The sequence below is a fragment of the Zonotrichia leucophrys genome, chromosome 5 (assembly GCF_028769735.1).
Source record: "Zonotrichia leucophrys gambelii isolate GWCS_2022_RI chromosome 5, RI_Zleu_2.0, whole genome shotgun sequence".
In the NCBI taxonomy this organism is placed as follows: domain Eukaryota; kingdom Metazoa; phylum Chordata; class Aves; order Passeriformes; family Passerellidae; genus Zonotrichia; species Zonotrichia leucophrys.
Window position 1 is genome coordinate 41,579,011 of NC_088175.1, and position 17,853 is coordinate 41,596,863.

At 48.3% G+C, this 17,853-nt stretch overlaps 1 protein-coding gene across 2 annotated transcripts in view; it reads left to right on the forward strand.

The window, feature by feature from the left end:
• Nucleotides 1-3,960, forward strand: part of LSP1 (lymphocyte specific protein 1) — a 48,332-nt gene extending 44,372 nt beyond the window's left edge. For both annotated transcript variants that reach the window (XM_064714842.1, XM_064714843.1), the window contains exon 11: nucleotides 2,580-3,960. The gene's annotated coding sequence lies outside the window, so the exon portion shown is untranslated. The remainder of the gene's footprint in view (nucleotides 1-2,579) is intronic.
• Nucleotides 3,961-17,853: the final 13,893 nt, after the last annotated feature.

The window sequence follows — 17,853 nt, forward strand, 5'->3', positions numbered from 1 at the left end:
GATTTTTTTGTTGTTGTTAAATTTTGTTTTAATTATTAATAAAGACAGCAGAGATAAAAGCACCGGAGAGGTGGCTTGTTGAGCTCAAAAGCTTCAAGGTCAAGCCCTCAGTGTGGTGGATGAGCTGCCCTCCAGAGCAGGGGCTGTGGTGGGCAGGGTCCAGACAGTGTCTAGCCTGTGCATTCAGTACCAGAGAGAACTGGATCTGTTGGAGCAGCTCCTGAGGAGGACCACAGAAATGATCAGAGGGATGGAACACTCCTATGAGGACAGGCTTGAGAGAGTTAGGGTTGTTGATCCTGGAGAAGAGAAGGCTCTGGGCAGATTTTATTGTGGCCTTTACATATGTAAAGGTGGCTCCTAAGAGAGATGGGGCACAGGGATTTTAGTAGGGCATGTTGCAATAGACAAAGGGTAAAGCTTTTAAACTAAGAGGGTAGATTCACACTAGATATAAGGAAGAACTTTGTGTGGTTTTTTTTTTATGATGAGGGTGGTGAAACATTGGAACAGGTTTCTCAGAGAGGTGGTGCATGCCCTATCCCTGGAAACATTCCAGGTCAGGCTGGATGGGGGTCTGGGCAGCCTGATTTAGTTGCAGATGTCCCTGTTCATTGCATGGGTGTTGGATTAGATGACCTTTAAAGGTCCCTTTCAACTAAAGGTCCCATTCAAGCTATTCTATCATTCCATGTTTTACTTTAGCTGTAGGCATGAGAGACCTGCTGTTTTCTATGAGGGGGCTTGGAGGGGATTTGTGTCAGCTGGGGGTGACAACTGTTGGACATTCCCAGTGTCTTATCAGCTTCATTCCTTAGGCACAAGGCTGCCATTTGGATTTGCTTTGTTCCGGGAGCTACTCTTAGAGACAAGTCTGCACTGTTCCAAAAAAGGCTGAGAGCCCATTCCTTTGTCATATACCTGCTTTCCTCCCCAGCCTCTTGGGTATTTTAGATTCTTCTGGGTCAGAAAGCCAAAATGTCGCAGTTGGAAGGACATGTAGGTACTTTTGTACCTGCTTTGTCTCTGTTTGTGTAGGAATTGGTAATTGCTTGTGGGGTTTTTTGTGCCTTTTTTAAGATCTGCTGAAGGGTGAGCAATACCAGCACTTCATGATAGGATTTATTGTGGGATGACTTCATCTGCTCCTGTTTAACGTGGTCCCATGGACAGCCTGTACTACAAGATGAGCTATGGTCCAGCAGCACTGGTAAACCAGATTTATAAGGTTGACCTGATTCAGGCTTGTGTGGGGAATACTAAAGAGGCAGGGCAGTGAACTCCCCAGCTACTGATCAGCTCTAAGTGTTTTCCTTGTCCTATGGACTGCTGCACTCCAGAAAAATGCAGTCCCCACCTGAGTCAGAGAGGGATCTTGCCTGGGATTTGCTGCAAGCTGCCACATGCTACTGAGGAGGGCATGGGGGCTCTCAGAGTTTAGTGTGCACACACCATGAAAATCCCCCTGCTCCCAAAGTCAGAGGCTGTTTCATGCTGCACAACCTCAAGATTTGTCGTCTCTTACAAATAGTCTGTGCTTTCAGAACAGCTCTTGCTGCTATCTCAGCATCCTATCTGACTTGAAACCTGCTGTGCTGTGGGTCTTGGAGTCCTTATGGGTGGTGACTTCCATGGCATGTGACTACTGGAATCTGTGCTTGACTAATGGAGCAGTGAGATGCTGAGAGACAGCAAAAGGAAATCAGCTGTTAATTTATTTGTCTTTCCTGTCATGCCTGGCTTTGTTTTGAGTCTCCTTCAGGGCTTTGTGTGCTCAGGAGAAATTCTCAATAAGGAAGATTTGTCTTCCCCCTTGCCACCTAATGAAGCAAAAATAAAGGGGCAGACAAACTTGCTTTATTGCCAGTGGGAAGGCTGGAGCTGAAAGCCTGGGGACAATAGGGGAAGCACTGCCTGAGAAACATGTGTGGGTTTGTGATAAGCTAGAAGGAGGTGAATCTAGAAGTCAAGAGGCTTTCAAAGGGTTAAATTTGTCTGCTGCTGGTTGAGCTCCCATGGGTGGATGGACGCTCATCCACTCTTGGGCCCCAACTGTTCTCTTGACTTGGCTCCATTTGCCATCAGCCCCAAATCAGGAATAGTGGGGAGGGTGTCAGCACGCAGGAGTCATTTATCAAGTGATGGAAAAGTCATTTGTGTGCTGGAGCCCCTTGGCTGCAGCAGCTGTTGTGCGTGGAGCAGATGGAGAGCTGCAGGAACCCAGCCCTGCTGCAGATGGTCCCAGGCAGAGCTGCGGCTCTCGGGGCTCTGGGGACACTCTCTGCTTTAGGGCCTTGGGAGGGAGCCTGCAAATCTCCTTTCTGGGGTGGGAGGCAGCATGGCAGGAGTGCAGCCACGACTCTGTGGGGTGTGCAGCCCTCAGCATCTCCTCTGCCATGGGCATTCCCAGCATGGTTCACTTGTGCCAAAGCCTTATGGGGGGCTGTTTCACAGGGCTTTGTGAAAATGGGTGGGAGAAACCTGCCTGTAATTGCTAGAATACAGTTTCTGTGTACCCCAGGGTGTTGCTCATGAGAGGCCAAATGCTCTCCATAACATTGTGTTTTCTTGTCTTGCAGCTGAGCTTGATCCTGACTCAATGCAACCCTCCGTGCCACTATTTCCTCTGCTCCACAGAAGATAATTGAAGGATGTTTTTCTTCTCCTGACTGCTGTCAGTCTGCTTTGGGTACAGCCTGACTCCTCTTGGGGTTTGAGCAGTACCCCACACTGCCTCCAGATGGATGAAAGGAACTAGATCAGCTGACAAAACTCATTCCTGTTATAACTTTCTATGTGACTCTTTGGCTTTTTTTCCTCTTTTTCCTTTTTTTTTTTTTTTAATCTGTCTCTGCTATGGAGATGAGAGGCTCTGTTCCCTCACCTCAAGTATTGGAAGAGAGGGATCTGCTGCCCTGCTGAGCAGGCAAGGCTTTTGTTGTGTGATTAGGAATTTCTCTTTTTGTGGCCCTTGGTGGGTGGGTGGTGGCGGAGAAGGAGCTCAACAGAAATCTGGTGAAGAACTGATGTTTGAAATGAGGACAGTGGGCAGATCCTGAGAGTAAAAAGACTGCAGGGAGAGTGAGATGAGAGTGCAAGGACCACTTGTCACTGTTGGTGCCAGCTGTGGGTAAAGTCTTGCCCTGTTTATGAGGCATCCTCCATCCCCCTGTGTCATCTCCTTGGAGGGACTTCCATCACTGGTCTGTGTCCATCAAATTGCATTCAATTTAGTCGTGATTTCTTTTAGTTCCCAGATCATTCTTTAATCAGTTATGTACCCGTGCCAAAATGTTCCTGTCACTTTTCTGTCTCAGCAGGCTAATAGCAGCTTTTTTTCAAATAGCTGCTGCCTTCCTCTGCCTGTTTAAGATGGATTGGAGATCTCCTTTCCCAGGTGAGGAGTGCTGGCCCTAGTGTTATCTCCCTTCTCTGGGACAGTGATTTGCTTATTCTCTGACCTGTGGGCTGCAGTGCCAGTGACTGAAACACTTCTAAAAGTCAGATGTGGTGGCAGCTTGATATCCTGTAATCAGTGTTCCTGAAGCTGAGCAGGATATCTGGGAAATGGCTGCTGCTGGAAGCTGTCTTGGTGAAATGGCATCCTAGTGAATTGTCTGGGGAGACCAAGGCTGGCTGTGAACGTGGGGAAACTGAGTTCCTCAAGAGTGGCATTTATGCCCCTGGGCCTGAGGTCTGCAAATTAGCTTCTAGGGTTGTTTCTGAACTCTGTCTTCATACTTCATGGTGTTAACATGTCCCCATCCCCTCTTTAGTCTCATTCCTACCTTCTTCCCATGTCAACATAATTTTGCAACTTGTTTCTACCCTCCTGAAGGAGGGGAGGGCACCTTGTTTCTCTTCCTGCATCATTGTGCTTTCTGCTTAAAACTTTTTGCCTCCTGGATTTTCTTTTTGGTTTTTGTAAGCATTTAATAAAATTTGAAGATGATGTTGTAATGATGGCAGCTCTGAGAATTTTGTTCATGTAGGAGTCTGCAGCAAAACTGTTTTCCTTGAAACTCTCTGCTTGAGTGTGGGGTGGAGGAGAAGCATCAATCAGAGTGACAAGAAGAAAAGGAGCTGGATGAAGGCAGGAAGGGGGTTTTCTGTGTGCCTGCCCCATTTACATCCATGTTAGGTTGCTGTACTTTTCCTTGGGAATAATTGTAATTCCCCTCTAAAAGGGGAAGGAGTAATGCTTGGGTGAGCAGTGGAGCAGCCTGCAGACACTTCCTGGGGAGTGTGAGCAGCAGGAGAAGCACAGAGCTGAACTCCCCAGGGAACAGACCTGAGCAACATCTCAGGCTTCAGCCAAAATCACTGGTGATATCAGCTATAAAAAAATAAAATAAACTCTTCTGTATCCTGCTCATCCAGCTTTGATAAGGTCAGTATAGCTGTCTGTACTGGAACCCAGCGCACTAATGAGCTGATGGCTCTATTTGGAACCATCCACCTTTTTGTGGAAAAACCTTTTTATAGGGGTGACCTTCCAAGTAATAACACTTTTATGGGGTAGAGACAATGAAGAGTTTCTGCTATTCTAACACTTTAGAAAAGTGTAGGTGAAGAAGGAGAATTCCAAATATAACTTTTTGCTCGTCTTTCTGCTGATTGGTACCCTTGTTCTCTCCATCCTCGGCTTCAGTTCTGGGAGGTGGGAATTCAAAGAGTCCTCAAAGCACTGAGCAGAATGGCCCCATTTTCCTCCCTTCAGCCCTTCCTCTGCTGTGCTGGGATTTTCAGGTGGGGCTGGAGCAGTAGCAGTGTGGTGCAGAGATGTGTTCTGGCTAGAGGTGAAAATAACACAAATTTGCATGTGTGCAAATTGGTTGCACTGATCTTTCAACACATTCTGCAGCTGGCTGGCAGAAATGATGGCTGAAAACTTCTCCAGTTACTATTCCTGTGCCCTGTCAGTTTGGGGCGGGCAGAGCAGGCCCCAAAGGCTGTTTGTGTGAGATTCCTTCTCTAAGGAGGGTTAATTTGCAGAGTGCATTTTCTCCACTTAAAGCCCACGGGGACTTAGATGTGGTTTCAATAAACAACTGCTGTAATTCAGGTTGTGGTGGCAGCAGAAAAGTGAGCAGGTTGTGGGAGACCAGAGCTCTCTAGTGGTGGCCAGGGACCAGGGAGGGAACTGGCTCAGAGTAAATGTGTGCAGCTCTTTATGAGGTGCTTAAATCTGCCAGGGGAATGTTTCCACTGCTAAATTAACTTGATGATGTGCTGTTTCTCCTCCCAAAGGAACATGGTGTGCACAGGGTGGTGGGACTGGCAGTGGGGTTACCAGAATGGTGAAACCTTCCCCTACCTCCCCAAAATGAAGAAAAGGGATGCTGCAGCCCAGAAATGCTGGATGTGCATTTTGGGCAATGCTAAGAGGGGATGAGGGCATGGAGGCTCATCTGTTCCCTCAGCAGGAACCTGCAGGGACCTGTGGCTGATTTTTGAGTGAAGGAGAGCAGGCTGGTGCCACTCTGCAGCCGTCACTGGTCTGGGGTTAGTCAGTAGCTGACTGCTTCCTATCATTCCTCTGTTCATTTTTCATAGTGTTGTGGTTCCTGCAGCACTGGCATCTCAGAGGCTTTGCTGTGAGACTTTAGCTCTGTCTTCTCCTGAAACTGCTGCATTTTGAGCATAACAAGGACAAAGTGTCACACTGAGTGTGTCTTGCAGGATTAGTCTTCCCCTCAGAGCCTGGTGGAGAAGAGTGATGCTTTCCTGGTCCCTGTATCCCTGTGCTGCCTGCATCTCCTGTGCTGCCCTGCTTCCCCAAATTGCCATCCCCTTGGCAGGTTGGCAGTGCCCAAAAAGAGGGACTGGGAACCCCTGTGTGGGCTCTCAGTGCTCTGAACTGGTGGCATGCCTTGAGGTGTTGCTTCACTACAATTTCTTGTTTACCCATCTTGTCTAGATTATGCAGAAGGGGAACATCATTTTGGCAGCACTGGCTCTGAAATAAATGTGTGGAGGCTCCAGTGGTGCTGAAATGTGCTGCTTGTCTTTCTGTGGCAGGCTTCAGTGCTGCTTTTTTCCCCAACAGGGTCTAACAGATGAATTCTACATGAATGTATGCAAGATGGGATTGAAAAAGGTGGTCCATGATGACTGTAATGCTATAGAATAGAGTTATTTAAACTTGGGGGAAACTTAAATAATGAAAAACTCAAGTCTGAGTGTCATGTCTTTATGTGGCACTTGTTCTGCCTCAAGACTGGGGGCTGGACTTCATCTGGTTCTCTTTCCAGGTATAAAATAATTACAGGCTCATTTTTACATCCATCCTAATGTATATCTGTGCATGCTAATTAACAGATCTCTGCTCAGCCCTTGTTTGCAGCTCTGCGCTGGGAGGTAATGGACACAAGAGTCTAGAGTTTCCAAATGACTTTGTTCCTTGAAATGTGTCTGCAGTTTCTGCTCTTTGAAGGAAAGGTCAGCCCTGGGGACACCTGAGCCTGAATATCAGAGCTTTGCCTCCTGCCACCACCACCTTTGGGAAGGAAAATAAACAAGCTCAAAGAGCAGGGTGGCTATAAATACTGAAGTGGCAGCTGATACGCTGCTGAACAAGGCTCTGAGGCTGGTCTGTTGGTGACTCCTTGCCAGCTCAAGACACTTTCCCTGATGCTGCATTTTATATATATATATATATATATAATGTCTGTATATAAGCAGGTTAAGAGAAAAAATGTATTTCACATTGACAAAAGTGTAGCTGGAGCTAGGATTTACTTTAGACATGGAACCATTCCAAGGATCCTTGAGACAGGTAGCTTTTACATTAGTTGCAGTGGAGTGATTTGATTTAAATCACAAATTTTCAGAAAGGTGCTTCATCTCTTCCTGATAACTTTCAGAAATAGTGGCTTAGCAATGCTAAAGACAGGCATTAAATAAATAGAAAAAAGTGTGATGGACTTGAGGCTTGTGAGGATGATGGGAAGAATGGGGAAAGGTTGAGTAAAAGTGAGGGGGATATCCCATTGGGATTTATACAAGTGAGTCCTTTAAGGCGTGAAAGAAGTAAATTGCCAGTGTAATTTTTAATTATCCAATGAAATGCCTGGTGGGATAGGTGGGTCTTCCCCAAGGCTGTGGAGCAGCTGTGAGCTCCTTGACTGGTCTCCTGCCTTGCTCACCTCCTCTGGGCACACAAAACAGCAGCTCCAGGCATTGGTCCTGACTCCCATCCTGCTGCTCAGTCACCATCCTCACTGTCAACCTTCCTAATCCATTTAGGTGTAAGTAGTGTGAGGATGGGACACAGCCCCTATCTTGAATGGCCAAACTTGATTTGTTGTCTTTGGAGAGATGCTCAGCCTAGATCTAGGGTGTCCAGTCAGGATCTCCTGAATCCCACAGGGATTGTGCCTTAGTTGTCTAAAGCAGATGCAGCAAGCACATGTCCCAGGGCAAACAAATGAGTGATGGTGGAACAGTCTACCACAAAAATCAGAAATCAACTGGAAAAAAAAACAAACCAAAAAGAAATGCATTACTTACTGATGTGTAATTTGTTTCCATCTGAAATCATTTGCATGTTGGGAGCATCATACTACTCAGTCCAGTTTACAAAATTAACAGGTGATTGTTTCTTTGAGATCATGCCAGGTGCTGGTTGTTTGTGACTTCTAGAGCCCTGTAGGTAAGTTCAAAACATCAGATAGAACAGTGTTTATGGTAGCCACTAATAAGAGGTTTCTCAAAAATAAATAAAGGGACTTTTTAAAAGCATGAGAAGTTCCATCACCTAAAATTAGCGTGAAGAGGGGCTATCGAGTGACACCGTTGCGTGCTCCCAACTTTGGCTCTGCAAAGTTCAGCATCTGAAGAACTGGAGAGGTGAAGGGCAGAGGATGGCGATGTTGCCAGGACAGCTATTCTAGCAGAGTAGCTCCAGGCGATGAAACCAGTTGGAGGCATTTCAAGTTGGCTGGTAAGATTTACTGTTTTGCAAAAGTCAGGGTTGCAAAATGCAAATTTGGAGCTCTGCTTTGATTGTTACCTTCCCAAGAGAGGAAGAGAGCAAACTCTGGCTGTCTTTACTTATTCCTAGTGCGGGACATGCTATGTGCAGAGGATGCAAGTGTAGAAAATGCTGCACTGGGAGCAAGGAGGGTTTGGAGTTGATTATTTTGGTTTAGGAGTTTATGTGCGGTTTGACTCCAAGATCTCAGCTAAGATTGCTGAAATGAGCTGGAGAGGATGGCATCAGTGCCTGCCTTTGTCCTGGGCAGCCTGTGAGCAACCCCAACACCATGCAGGTGCTCACTGCCTCTTGGCCTTGAGGCATTTCATCCCATTTTCCAGCTGACTTCTCAGGTTCTGCTTTTTCCCAACCTTTCAGGAGCCTTTAAGTGTGAATGCCATGGCAACTGGGGGGTTAAATGTGTTCCCAGGAAGATGGGAGCATGTGAGAGCAGTTTCCTGCAGGTCTACAAACAGCTTTATGCCCAGGTTAAGCTTGGGCTGTTTCATATGGCATTTGAGAGGCTGGTGGGCTACACCACAAAGCCAGCTCTGAAGGCAAATTCCTTCTGCTTTCACTGGTAAGCCTTGTTGTCCACTGACTCCTCTCTAATCTGAGCTACTCCATCATGGATCAAGGCAGCAAAGCTCTTCCTTCATCCATCAGAGGTCTGGCCCATCAGATGAGGCTGGTTCTAGTGGGAAGGAGGATATGTACTGGTGCTTTGCAGTGGGTAGCAGAGGTGAGCTCTCTATTTGTTGTGTTCCCCTCTGCCTCCCTGCTGACTGGGGAGCTCCTGCCTGGCTCTGCAGGACACACTGCTCCTTATTGCAGTGCAGACCTCTGGGAGGATTTGGGGTAGGTGCTCGCTCCTTCACACAAATACCCTAATGCAGTTAATCCCTCTTTGACTGACAACTTCAATGTCTCAAAAACGCCCTTGTCTTTTAGGAGTGCTTGTGACTTTGTGTGTCCCCAACACTGAAGATGTTGCTGGGGAAAAAGAACAAAACCCCTAAAAGGCAATAACAACCTAACTGGAAATGTAAGAAACCCCATATATTGAATAAGAATATTTTAACAGACTTCAGAAATGCCCAAGGACACATTGTACCCTGCTCTGCCACTGTCACCACTGAAGCCACACCAGCCAATGCATGTATTTGCAGCACAGACTGTGTGAATGATGCAAAGGCCTGGGTTGTGTTTGCATGTGCTGAAGTAGGGAGTGTTCAGATCCCTTCCTATTTCTTAACCAAGATGTAGAGTTCCTGTTCTTACAGGTTTGGATGGGATAAGACAGGCAGATATTTCTACCAACCACATTTCACAGAAGGGATGACACACTAGAGACCTCCATGGAAATGCTGGTTGACTCCCTCCCACCAGATGCAAAGAGGAGAACAGCAGTGTCGGGAAGCTAAATAGATGTATGTAGGTAATGTGGTCATCAATAAGAGAATGCTAGTTTGTTGCTTTTTATTCTCCTTTTCATGCCTCTGAACTTCTGTGATTCCATGCCGCCACAACCAGGAGAAGGTGTTGGTGCATTGATGTTCCCCAGCCACCCTCCAATATTCAGGTAGGTGAACCCAGAGCTTGGCAACTGTTTGCTCTCCTTGTTATCTGAATGACTGCTGTGAGAGGTGCATTCCTGTGCTTGGCAAACCCTGCACCAAGGCACTACTGGGGAAAGGAGAGGCACCCAAGGACGGAGATCCTGAGCCCAAGTGCCAACAGGACAGTATTACAGGAGCCAGGGAGAAAAGATGGTCTTTGCTCAGCCCCTTTGGGCTGCTTCATATTCCCCAGGATCCCATTATCACCAGTAAAACGATAGTGGTCTGCTGATAACTCAGAGGAGCTGGTTATAAAGTTTAAGGCTATTCTGATCTCTTCTTGACTGGCTGCATAAAACAGGCCATTGGATTTTGCTCAGAAACAGAAAATAATTATGTATATATATATTTATATTCTGTCCTTTCTCTGAATGTACTTACTTAGCCACTATCTGATCTGCCTTTTTATTGACAGCTACTTCAATTAACTTGGAAAGTGTGTTCAATGAACTTAGGACATCTACTCTAACCTTGAACTGCTGAATAAACCCTCCTGCAGAATCCCTTTCTCTGGGGTGGGATGAAGAGAAGAAAGGGCATAGGGAAACTGTATAAAATTTACTTTGCCTTCTTAAATGGCTTTTGTGATTCCCATTTCCCCTCTGCACTGAATCATGGTAAAAGGCTTATAACTGAATGTCACAGAACAGAAAAACACATTCCCACACTTTCCCAGTGAGCTTAATACATTTTTCTGGATACCTTCAATTATTTAAAGGCTGTTATTTGTAGAAGCAGACAAACATGCCAAACCTGAAATATCTATGTCATGCAAAAGAATAAAATATATTGTTTTGAAAGCATTCAAACATGACTTTGGAGAGAAGGGAGTATAAAGAATCATTCAGACTCTGAACTCAAGTAAAACACCTTTTCCTCGTAACTAAATTCCCTTTGGATAACTTAACCATTTTAGAATGACAGAAGGTGTCAGTGAAAGTTCCTCTGTAGTTCTGCCATGAAGGTGTAAGTGCAGTCATGGGCAAGTCTGGGTGAGGAGGGACTTCAGGAACTCCTCTTGCCCAACTGCAGGGCCAAAGCAAAGTCTGCTTTGGAAGTAGATCTGTTTGTTCTGTGTTGGAGAGTAAGAGGGATAGGTATTGCTTTATTTCAGAAATTGGATCTCTCCTGGGTGGTTTTATGGGAAGGATGCAGCTGATTTTATTTACAAACTCTGTAGTCTTTAATGAACGTGTAGAATTTCAGACTTGCAGGGCTGTAGAGGTTTTCAGATGAACTTTTCCAGTGCTATTTCAGCTTGCTGGCTGAGTATTAGCCAGCCATGGAGGCAATGATCCATGAAAATGCTGCCTGCTGACTGGTGTGCAATGAGCACAGGGAAAGGATCTTTAAAACAAAACCCAAACGAAACACACACGCACACCAGCCTTTGACCAAGGTGCACATCTTTATGCAGTTTATAAAATTATCTGGGCTAATGTGTGTGCATACTGTATGTAAAATCACCTCCCTGAGTGCACTGGCTGCTGCAATAGGTCAACCAAAAGCCAGAAAAGATGAGAAGAGTTGATTACAGCTTCCCTGCAGCACAATAAATTCCTGTGGCCCATCTCAAGTAGCCATTCTGGGTGTTCCTACTTACCAAGAAGAAATGTGACATTGGGCTAGGCTACCTATGGAAACTTGTCTAGATCTCTGCCCCAGGCTCCAGTTCCTGTTCAAGGAGGGACACTGCTTTGCTGTATGCTGTCACAGTAAAAGCATGCCAGGCTCTGGCTGGAGGTCAGCTGGCAGAGGGACATTCTGTGGGTTCTGTGAGACCCTGGTCCATGTCTGTGCCCTCACGTGTGCTCTTTAGCCTTGGTGCGGGTGGCACAGAGGGGCTTCTCCCATGACAGGTGCTTGCTGCACCCTCCCCTAATGAAATTGGGTGGCTTTTGGCAGCTGGGCAGGCACAGCTGGCATCATCTCCCCCTCATCTGCTCTCTGTGACTAGCAGGGAGTGTGAGGCACTTGGTGGTGCTTGCTCTCTCTCCAGGCTGTGCTGTGGAGCTCAGGGGAGAGCCCCACACACCTTGCTGCTGGTGCAGGGAGAGCAGATGATGTCAAGGCAGCAAAAATTATATATCCTAGAGCAGGAGCATCTAAAGTAACTGGAGACAAATCTGATGAGGAAAATGTGGCAGGTTGTGAATGAAACTGCTGCGTGATGGAATCAAGGGGTGAAATTGGGACGTGATAGATAATGTGTGAAAAGCAGGGTCTGTGGCTAAGCTATGGAACAAATGTTGGAGAGGCCTGTAGTTACATGCTAAACTGAACAGAGAGACCCACAAAGGGAAGAAAGGACAACCACAAACTGTGCTGTGGGGAATGAGCCTTGGTTGTGAACCAGAGTGTCAGTAAGAGGTGTGCATCAGACAAGCCCTCTTTATCAAGGGATGGAGAAGGTACCCTCTGCCCCATGGGAGGAGGGATCCAGATCATGCTGGGACTGGAAATGAGATACATGCCATGGACATGGTTCTGACAGAGGCAGCCCATGGGATGCACAGCTGTCCTTTGGGACAGTCCTGAGCAGAAAGGCCGTGCTCCCAGTGGATGGTGATGGGGAGGACAGAGCACAGACATGACACATGACCTAAAGATGGATGTTGTCTGGAGCTGTGGCTTGACAGGAACTGAGCTGAGTGCAGGAACCGAGTGGATCCTGCAGGCAGCAATGTTTGCTTCTCATCTATTTGCAAATGGAGCTGCAGCAGAGAGGTCTGATTGCCTGCCCTTCCCATTGCTTGTACCAGCTGCAGGTTTGTCAGGATGCTTAGAGTGAAACCTGAGTGATATGAGCACTGCCCTGCCCACAGCAGCAGTGCTCTGGAGGAGGCTGTGCAGCCGGCAGGATGCTCACTCTGCTCCTGCCAAAAGGCTGGCAGCACACGGGCCCAGGGGAGTGCTCAGTGCACATCTGCTGGGAAGCACCCTGCTGTCAGCCCAGCCTCTGCATGTACTTGGACACACACACATGCTTTGTTTTGAGCTGATTGACCAGTCCTTGGTGTGGCAGGCCTGAGCTGCAGCCCTCAGTGGCAGCAGGGACAGTCTGTGGTGGGCACAGGGGGCTGGCAGAAGGCCATTGCCAAACTGGGCCCACCACAGGCATGGGAACAGAAACAGCTGGGAGCCTCTCCTCCCATGCATCCCGACTCTGCTGCTGGTCTGGGCAAATATGGTATTTCTGGGAGGCATGCCCAGCTGGTGGGGAGCTTGGGGGAAAGGAGCCAGTGGAAATGCCTTCCACAAAACTGCTCGGTGGTTCCGAAAGCGCAGCGTGAAAGCCGCTTTGCCGTGTTAGTGCTTTGGGCAGAGCTGCAGGGGGTGTGCAGGTGATGATACCAGGTCTGGCCATGTGTTCCCATGCAGCTGCTGCTCTCCTCAGCAGCACAGGGTGCCCACCCATCTCCCCACCCCACCCAGCAAACCCCACATCGAGCTGGGGCGCTGAGGATGGATGCACTGTCCCCCCACCACCTGGCAAATAACAAAGGCATTGGCTGGAGGTGCCCTGCAGGAGGGAGGCGAGGGGATAAGCTGCAGGACAGCTGGAAAAGGCATGCTGGATGGGAGATTTTAGCTCGTGCATGTTACCTGGTGACTGGGAGGCTGCAGCACTGGGCTCCCACTCCACGGCTTTTAAAGCTTGTCTCTACATCCTCAGATGGGGACCCTTTCTTGCAAGCAGCAGGGAAAGAGTGGGCAGGAATCAATCTGTGACCTGAGCCAAAAATATCGGCTGTCCCACAGCTCCTGAAGCTCTTCTCTGCTCCTAGAGGCGGAGGAAGGGGGTGCTAGAGCTGCCGGGCACACAGCAGGGCACACGCTCTGTTGCTGGGGAGCCCTGCCAAGGGACAGGAGGGAGAGGACGGGAAGCTGAAGCCTGGGATATTTAGTGAAATGGAAACCCCGAACCAGAGGGTTGTGTGAGGCACTGCAATCCTCTGCTGGAATAGTCAGGCAACTGTGGAGAGTGCTCTGGCAGCAAAACCACCCCAGGCACCCCAGCTCCAGCCACCTGCGGCTGCCCTCCCTAACAAGTCCTTACTTAAATAATGCTTTCACGCCATGCTAAGAAGGGCTTATGAGCTCTTTTGCTGCATTCCTGCTCTCTTGCTTTTTGTTCCAGGTCCCCTCCAGCCCTGGTGTGTGGCAGAGCCTCAGAGCCTCAGTGAGAGGTGGGTGTGAGCCACAGAGCACTCTCACACAGATGCACTTAAGGCAACTCGTGTGCCAAGTGCCTCTGCCTTCTTGTGTGCCTGTGACTGCTGCTTTCCAAGAGCCTTGGATGGGGAAGATGCACAGGCCTTCCCAAAGCTCTCACCCTGCAGCACAGCCAAAACCTTTGCATGTGGAGGGGCAGCTGGGGAGAGCCCCTGCCCAGGGGGAGAGTGGAGCTTGCTGCTGTGTGTTGAGGCTGTGAGATCCAGGCTGCCACAACCAGGATTTTAGCAGTGATCATGTACCACGGAGCTATGGGAGCCCTCAGTTTGTTTCTGAGATGCCTTTGCCTCAGATACCCCTCTTTGAGCCCTGCCTGCCTGGCTGTAAATATAGAAACATATTTGGAGGTTTTTTTCTCCAAACATGTCCCTCCCATCTTAGCATCATCTGTGCAATTGCTCCAGCTGCTCCCATACATGGCATGACCTTTCCCCCCTCCCCTTTCCCTTGCTTCCCCCTCCATCTCACCCCTTCCCCGCCCATCCCTGCTCCCTTCCCTGGCCAGCACAGGGAGCCTGGGGCCAATCAGCCCTCCCAGGCGATCAAATGTCACTATAAGTTGCGAGCTGCATCACCTTGGGACGCTCGCAGATCCCAGCCTGCCCGTCCCCTCCGACAGGAGCTTGGTGCTTCTCTCCGCTCCTCCCAGGTAAGTGGGGTCCCTGGCAAGAGGGGGCAACACCACAGAAGGGATAAACCTTGGTTTGAATGGAGGAGCACCAGGGGAGGGTTGGGCTCCTCAGGATCCTAAGGAAAAGGCACTTGTAGCTTTAGTTGGGCATCTTACAAGACTCATGTCATCCACAGAGGTTTGGGTGCTTTGGAGTCTCAGGGATTAGTAGTGGGAACATAGATCCTTCCAAACTAAGATTTGGGACGGGAGATTGTTATCTCTGGGGCACTCAGGGAGCGTTCCCTCAAGCAGCAGGAAGAAAGTGCTGACCTTCCCTGCCCTGTCACCCGGAGAAATGGATGGCTGAGGCAGGAGGTACGAAAGGCAGACCACCAGGGAGCTTCTGGTGGATGGAGAGGCTGTAGGTCTAGAGGGAGATCTGGGGAAAAATATATGTGGCCATGGAAAAACTGTCCCCTCCTACAGGAATTGAGAAAATTGAGTTTTGCATGGTCAGGCTAGCAAAGTGAAGGAGCTTGAAGTAATGAACATGGAGAGTATCCCATCAATACTCTGAATTTAACCCCCTCCTCCTGCCCCTCTGCACACACAAGGAATTTCTCTCACAAATTTTTAATTTCCTTTGAGAGTGGAAAGTTTTCCATGAGCATATTTATATTTCTTGGATCAGCTTCTTGCTGTCAGGCGTCGGGTATCCTATGGGGGCAGGAGGGATGCCAGCACAGGTGACTCTGGGGGCAGCAATTTGGGTGGGAGCTGTGCCACAGATGGGGGGAGCTCCAGTGGGGCTGTAGGTGACTGCCAGGGCAGGCAGCCACCCCTCAGGGGGACAAGACTCAGGGAGGTGGTGGGTCCCCAAGAGATGCTCAAGAGGCACCTGGCTGAGTGCTTTAGGGCTTACAGTGGCAGTGCCTAGTGGGTGGTTGGACTGGATGATCTTGTTGGTCTGTTGCTACCTTGGTGATTCTAAGACCAAGGAAAGGCAGGGGATGTGAGCTGGGCACAGTCATTGGCTTTTTGTTCTCTGTCATGGCTTTGTTATCCCTAGAAAACCCCTTGCAGGAATCAGACAGCTCATACTACTCTGTAGACCAGGACAAAGGACACATTTTGGGACAGGGAGTTGGGATTTTGCTATGACCCTGCAGCAGTGCTGGAGTCCTGCTACTCAGTTTTAGCATTAGAGAGAAGTATATGCATATGTTTATGTACTTATTAGATATCATATCAAAAGAGATAGGTATTGTATATAATATATGTATGTATATTAAGAAATCCCTGCAGTGGGTTTGCAGTGGCTCCTGCTGGGAAGAGAGGCTGCGTGGTGCTTGGTGGATCATAGCCCATCCTTGCCCCAGAGCTGTCCCTGACAGGCCCCATTGCCCATGCATGGCCACTTCTGTGCTGCCCCCTTTCCATTCGGCTCTTGCCACCTTGCCTACCTTGTATGGCCTGCCTTGGGAGGAGATGATTGATGGGTGGGTTATTTCCAGGGATGGCCTGGAGGTGCGAGGCAGCCCATTCCCCCTCCCGGGTGCATTCTCAGCTGCTAAGAGGCTTCTTGGGATGTGCTGGCTCTGCTCTTTCAGCTGAGGCCAGGAGCATTCAGGGCCAAAAGGGACATGGTATTCCTGCCCACCTGGGGCTAAGGGTTGGTGTATTTGTCCTTCCAGTGACCTGCCTGGCTTGGGCAAAATGCAGAATAACCTTTGCTTTCACCTTTTAGGGGTGGAAGCAGGCAGGAAGTTTTCTGTCTGGTGAAACTTTCCCATGTGTTGTGATTTCCTTCCAAAGGGTGGGCAGCATTAACTAATTGATTTTATTACATCCTTAAACCTCAGTCAAGACCAGAATCCATTTTTCTGCCACTATACAAACAAAGCCCAATTATTGCCTGAAGGTGCTAACAGCCTTAATCCTGGGCTGCATTTGCTGTGTGTAAAGTAATTTCCACCAAAGGCTAATCCCGAGCCAGCTGGAGACTTTCCATTGCCTTCGGGCAAACTTAATCCTAACTGCAAAAACTGCCGCTCTTAACAGATTGCTTTCTTTATTGCCTTTTGGATGTAAATATAGTCCAATTTTCCTGGCTGCTTTGATGACTATGTGGATAGTGCTGGGCACCAAAGAGCCTTTCTAGTCTTTGGTGGCTGTAGCTATGCCAGTCTGCATTTTGCCCCTGGCTTTAAGGGACCAGATGGCTTTTGAATGCCATGAAGTGGACAGACACCTTGCTCTTCTTGAAGCTAAACCTTTTTATCTTTCCAGCCAGGGCAGTGGCAGTCAGTGCCTTAAATGCTGGCTTCTCTTGACAGAGGGACCAAACCTGGTTGGATGTTTGGCCCTTGCAAGGCTGAAATCAGTGATCCTCCCCTGGATTTTTTGTACCCCCTGCCCTCGCCTATGGGGTTCCTGTATCTGGCTCATCTTTGTACAGAGTCTGCCAATGCACTTGTTATTAATTCATTTTATCTGGGGCCAAGAAATCCCCTCAGGGTTGGGGTCTTATGGTGTTAGGGATGCTGGCATTCTCACTCTGCTTTTATAGCACACGGACAGATGCCATGCAAAATCCCATTCGCATTTGCAGCGCTTGGATTAACAAATATGGAAGGGGGCAGGGGAACAGCCAGTGTGACAACTCTCAGCAAGATGTCCTTAGAGCTAAATTGGAGACGAGATGAGCTCATTCCAATAACTGCTAATGGAAAGCCTGATTGCAAAGGCTCCCATTGACTTCAATTGCCTTGGAAAGAACAGCGTGCACTGCGCTATGTGCCTGCCCTGCGCTGAGCAGACACTCTCTGTCTGCACACAGAGGGTTCTCCAGCTGATTTCTTCACCATTTAGTGGTATTACTCTTCTTACTAGAATGAGAGAGGATGTCAGCCCACAGCCTTTTAAAAGTCCTCCTTTTTTTTTAATCCTTCACCTTGGGAAGAAGGAAAGCTTCATTTATAAAGGCTTAATCCATGGGAGGATTGGCCATTGCCCTGAGCCTTTACAGAACATGTCTTTTGGAGGAAGCCAACAGCTGGGCATTAGGCAGGTTCCCTCTGCAGGCTTTTGCCTGGAGAAGCTCTGCTGTTCTGTTGCTTAAACCAACATGCTGTCAAGGATTATTACTAATAGCTTGAATAATTCTTGAAGGCTGAAATGAGACTACTAACACACCTAGCCACTGAGGAGATAGCAAGTGCAAGTCTTCATCCTGAAGATTTTATGAAATCTAGACTGAAAAGACCAGGGGAGAGAGACCAGCAGTGTTGTAGCATTCAAGTAATTAACAGCAGTGTAAATTGAGCAGAAAAGACTTTTAAAAGCTGAAATTCCTCCCAAACACAAAATTCCCCCTGTTCCCTCTGCCTGGTGGAACTAGAGTCCCC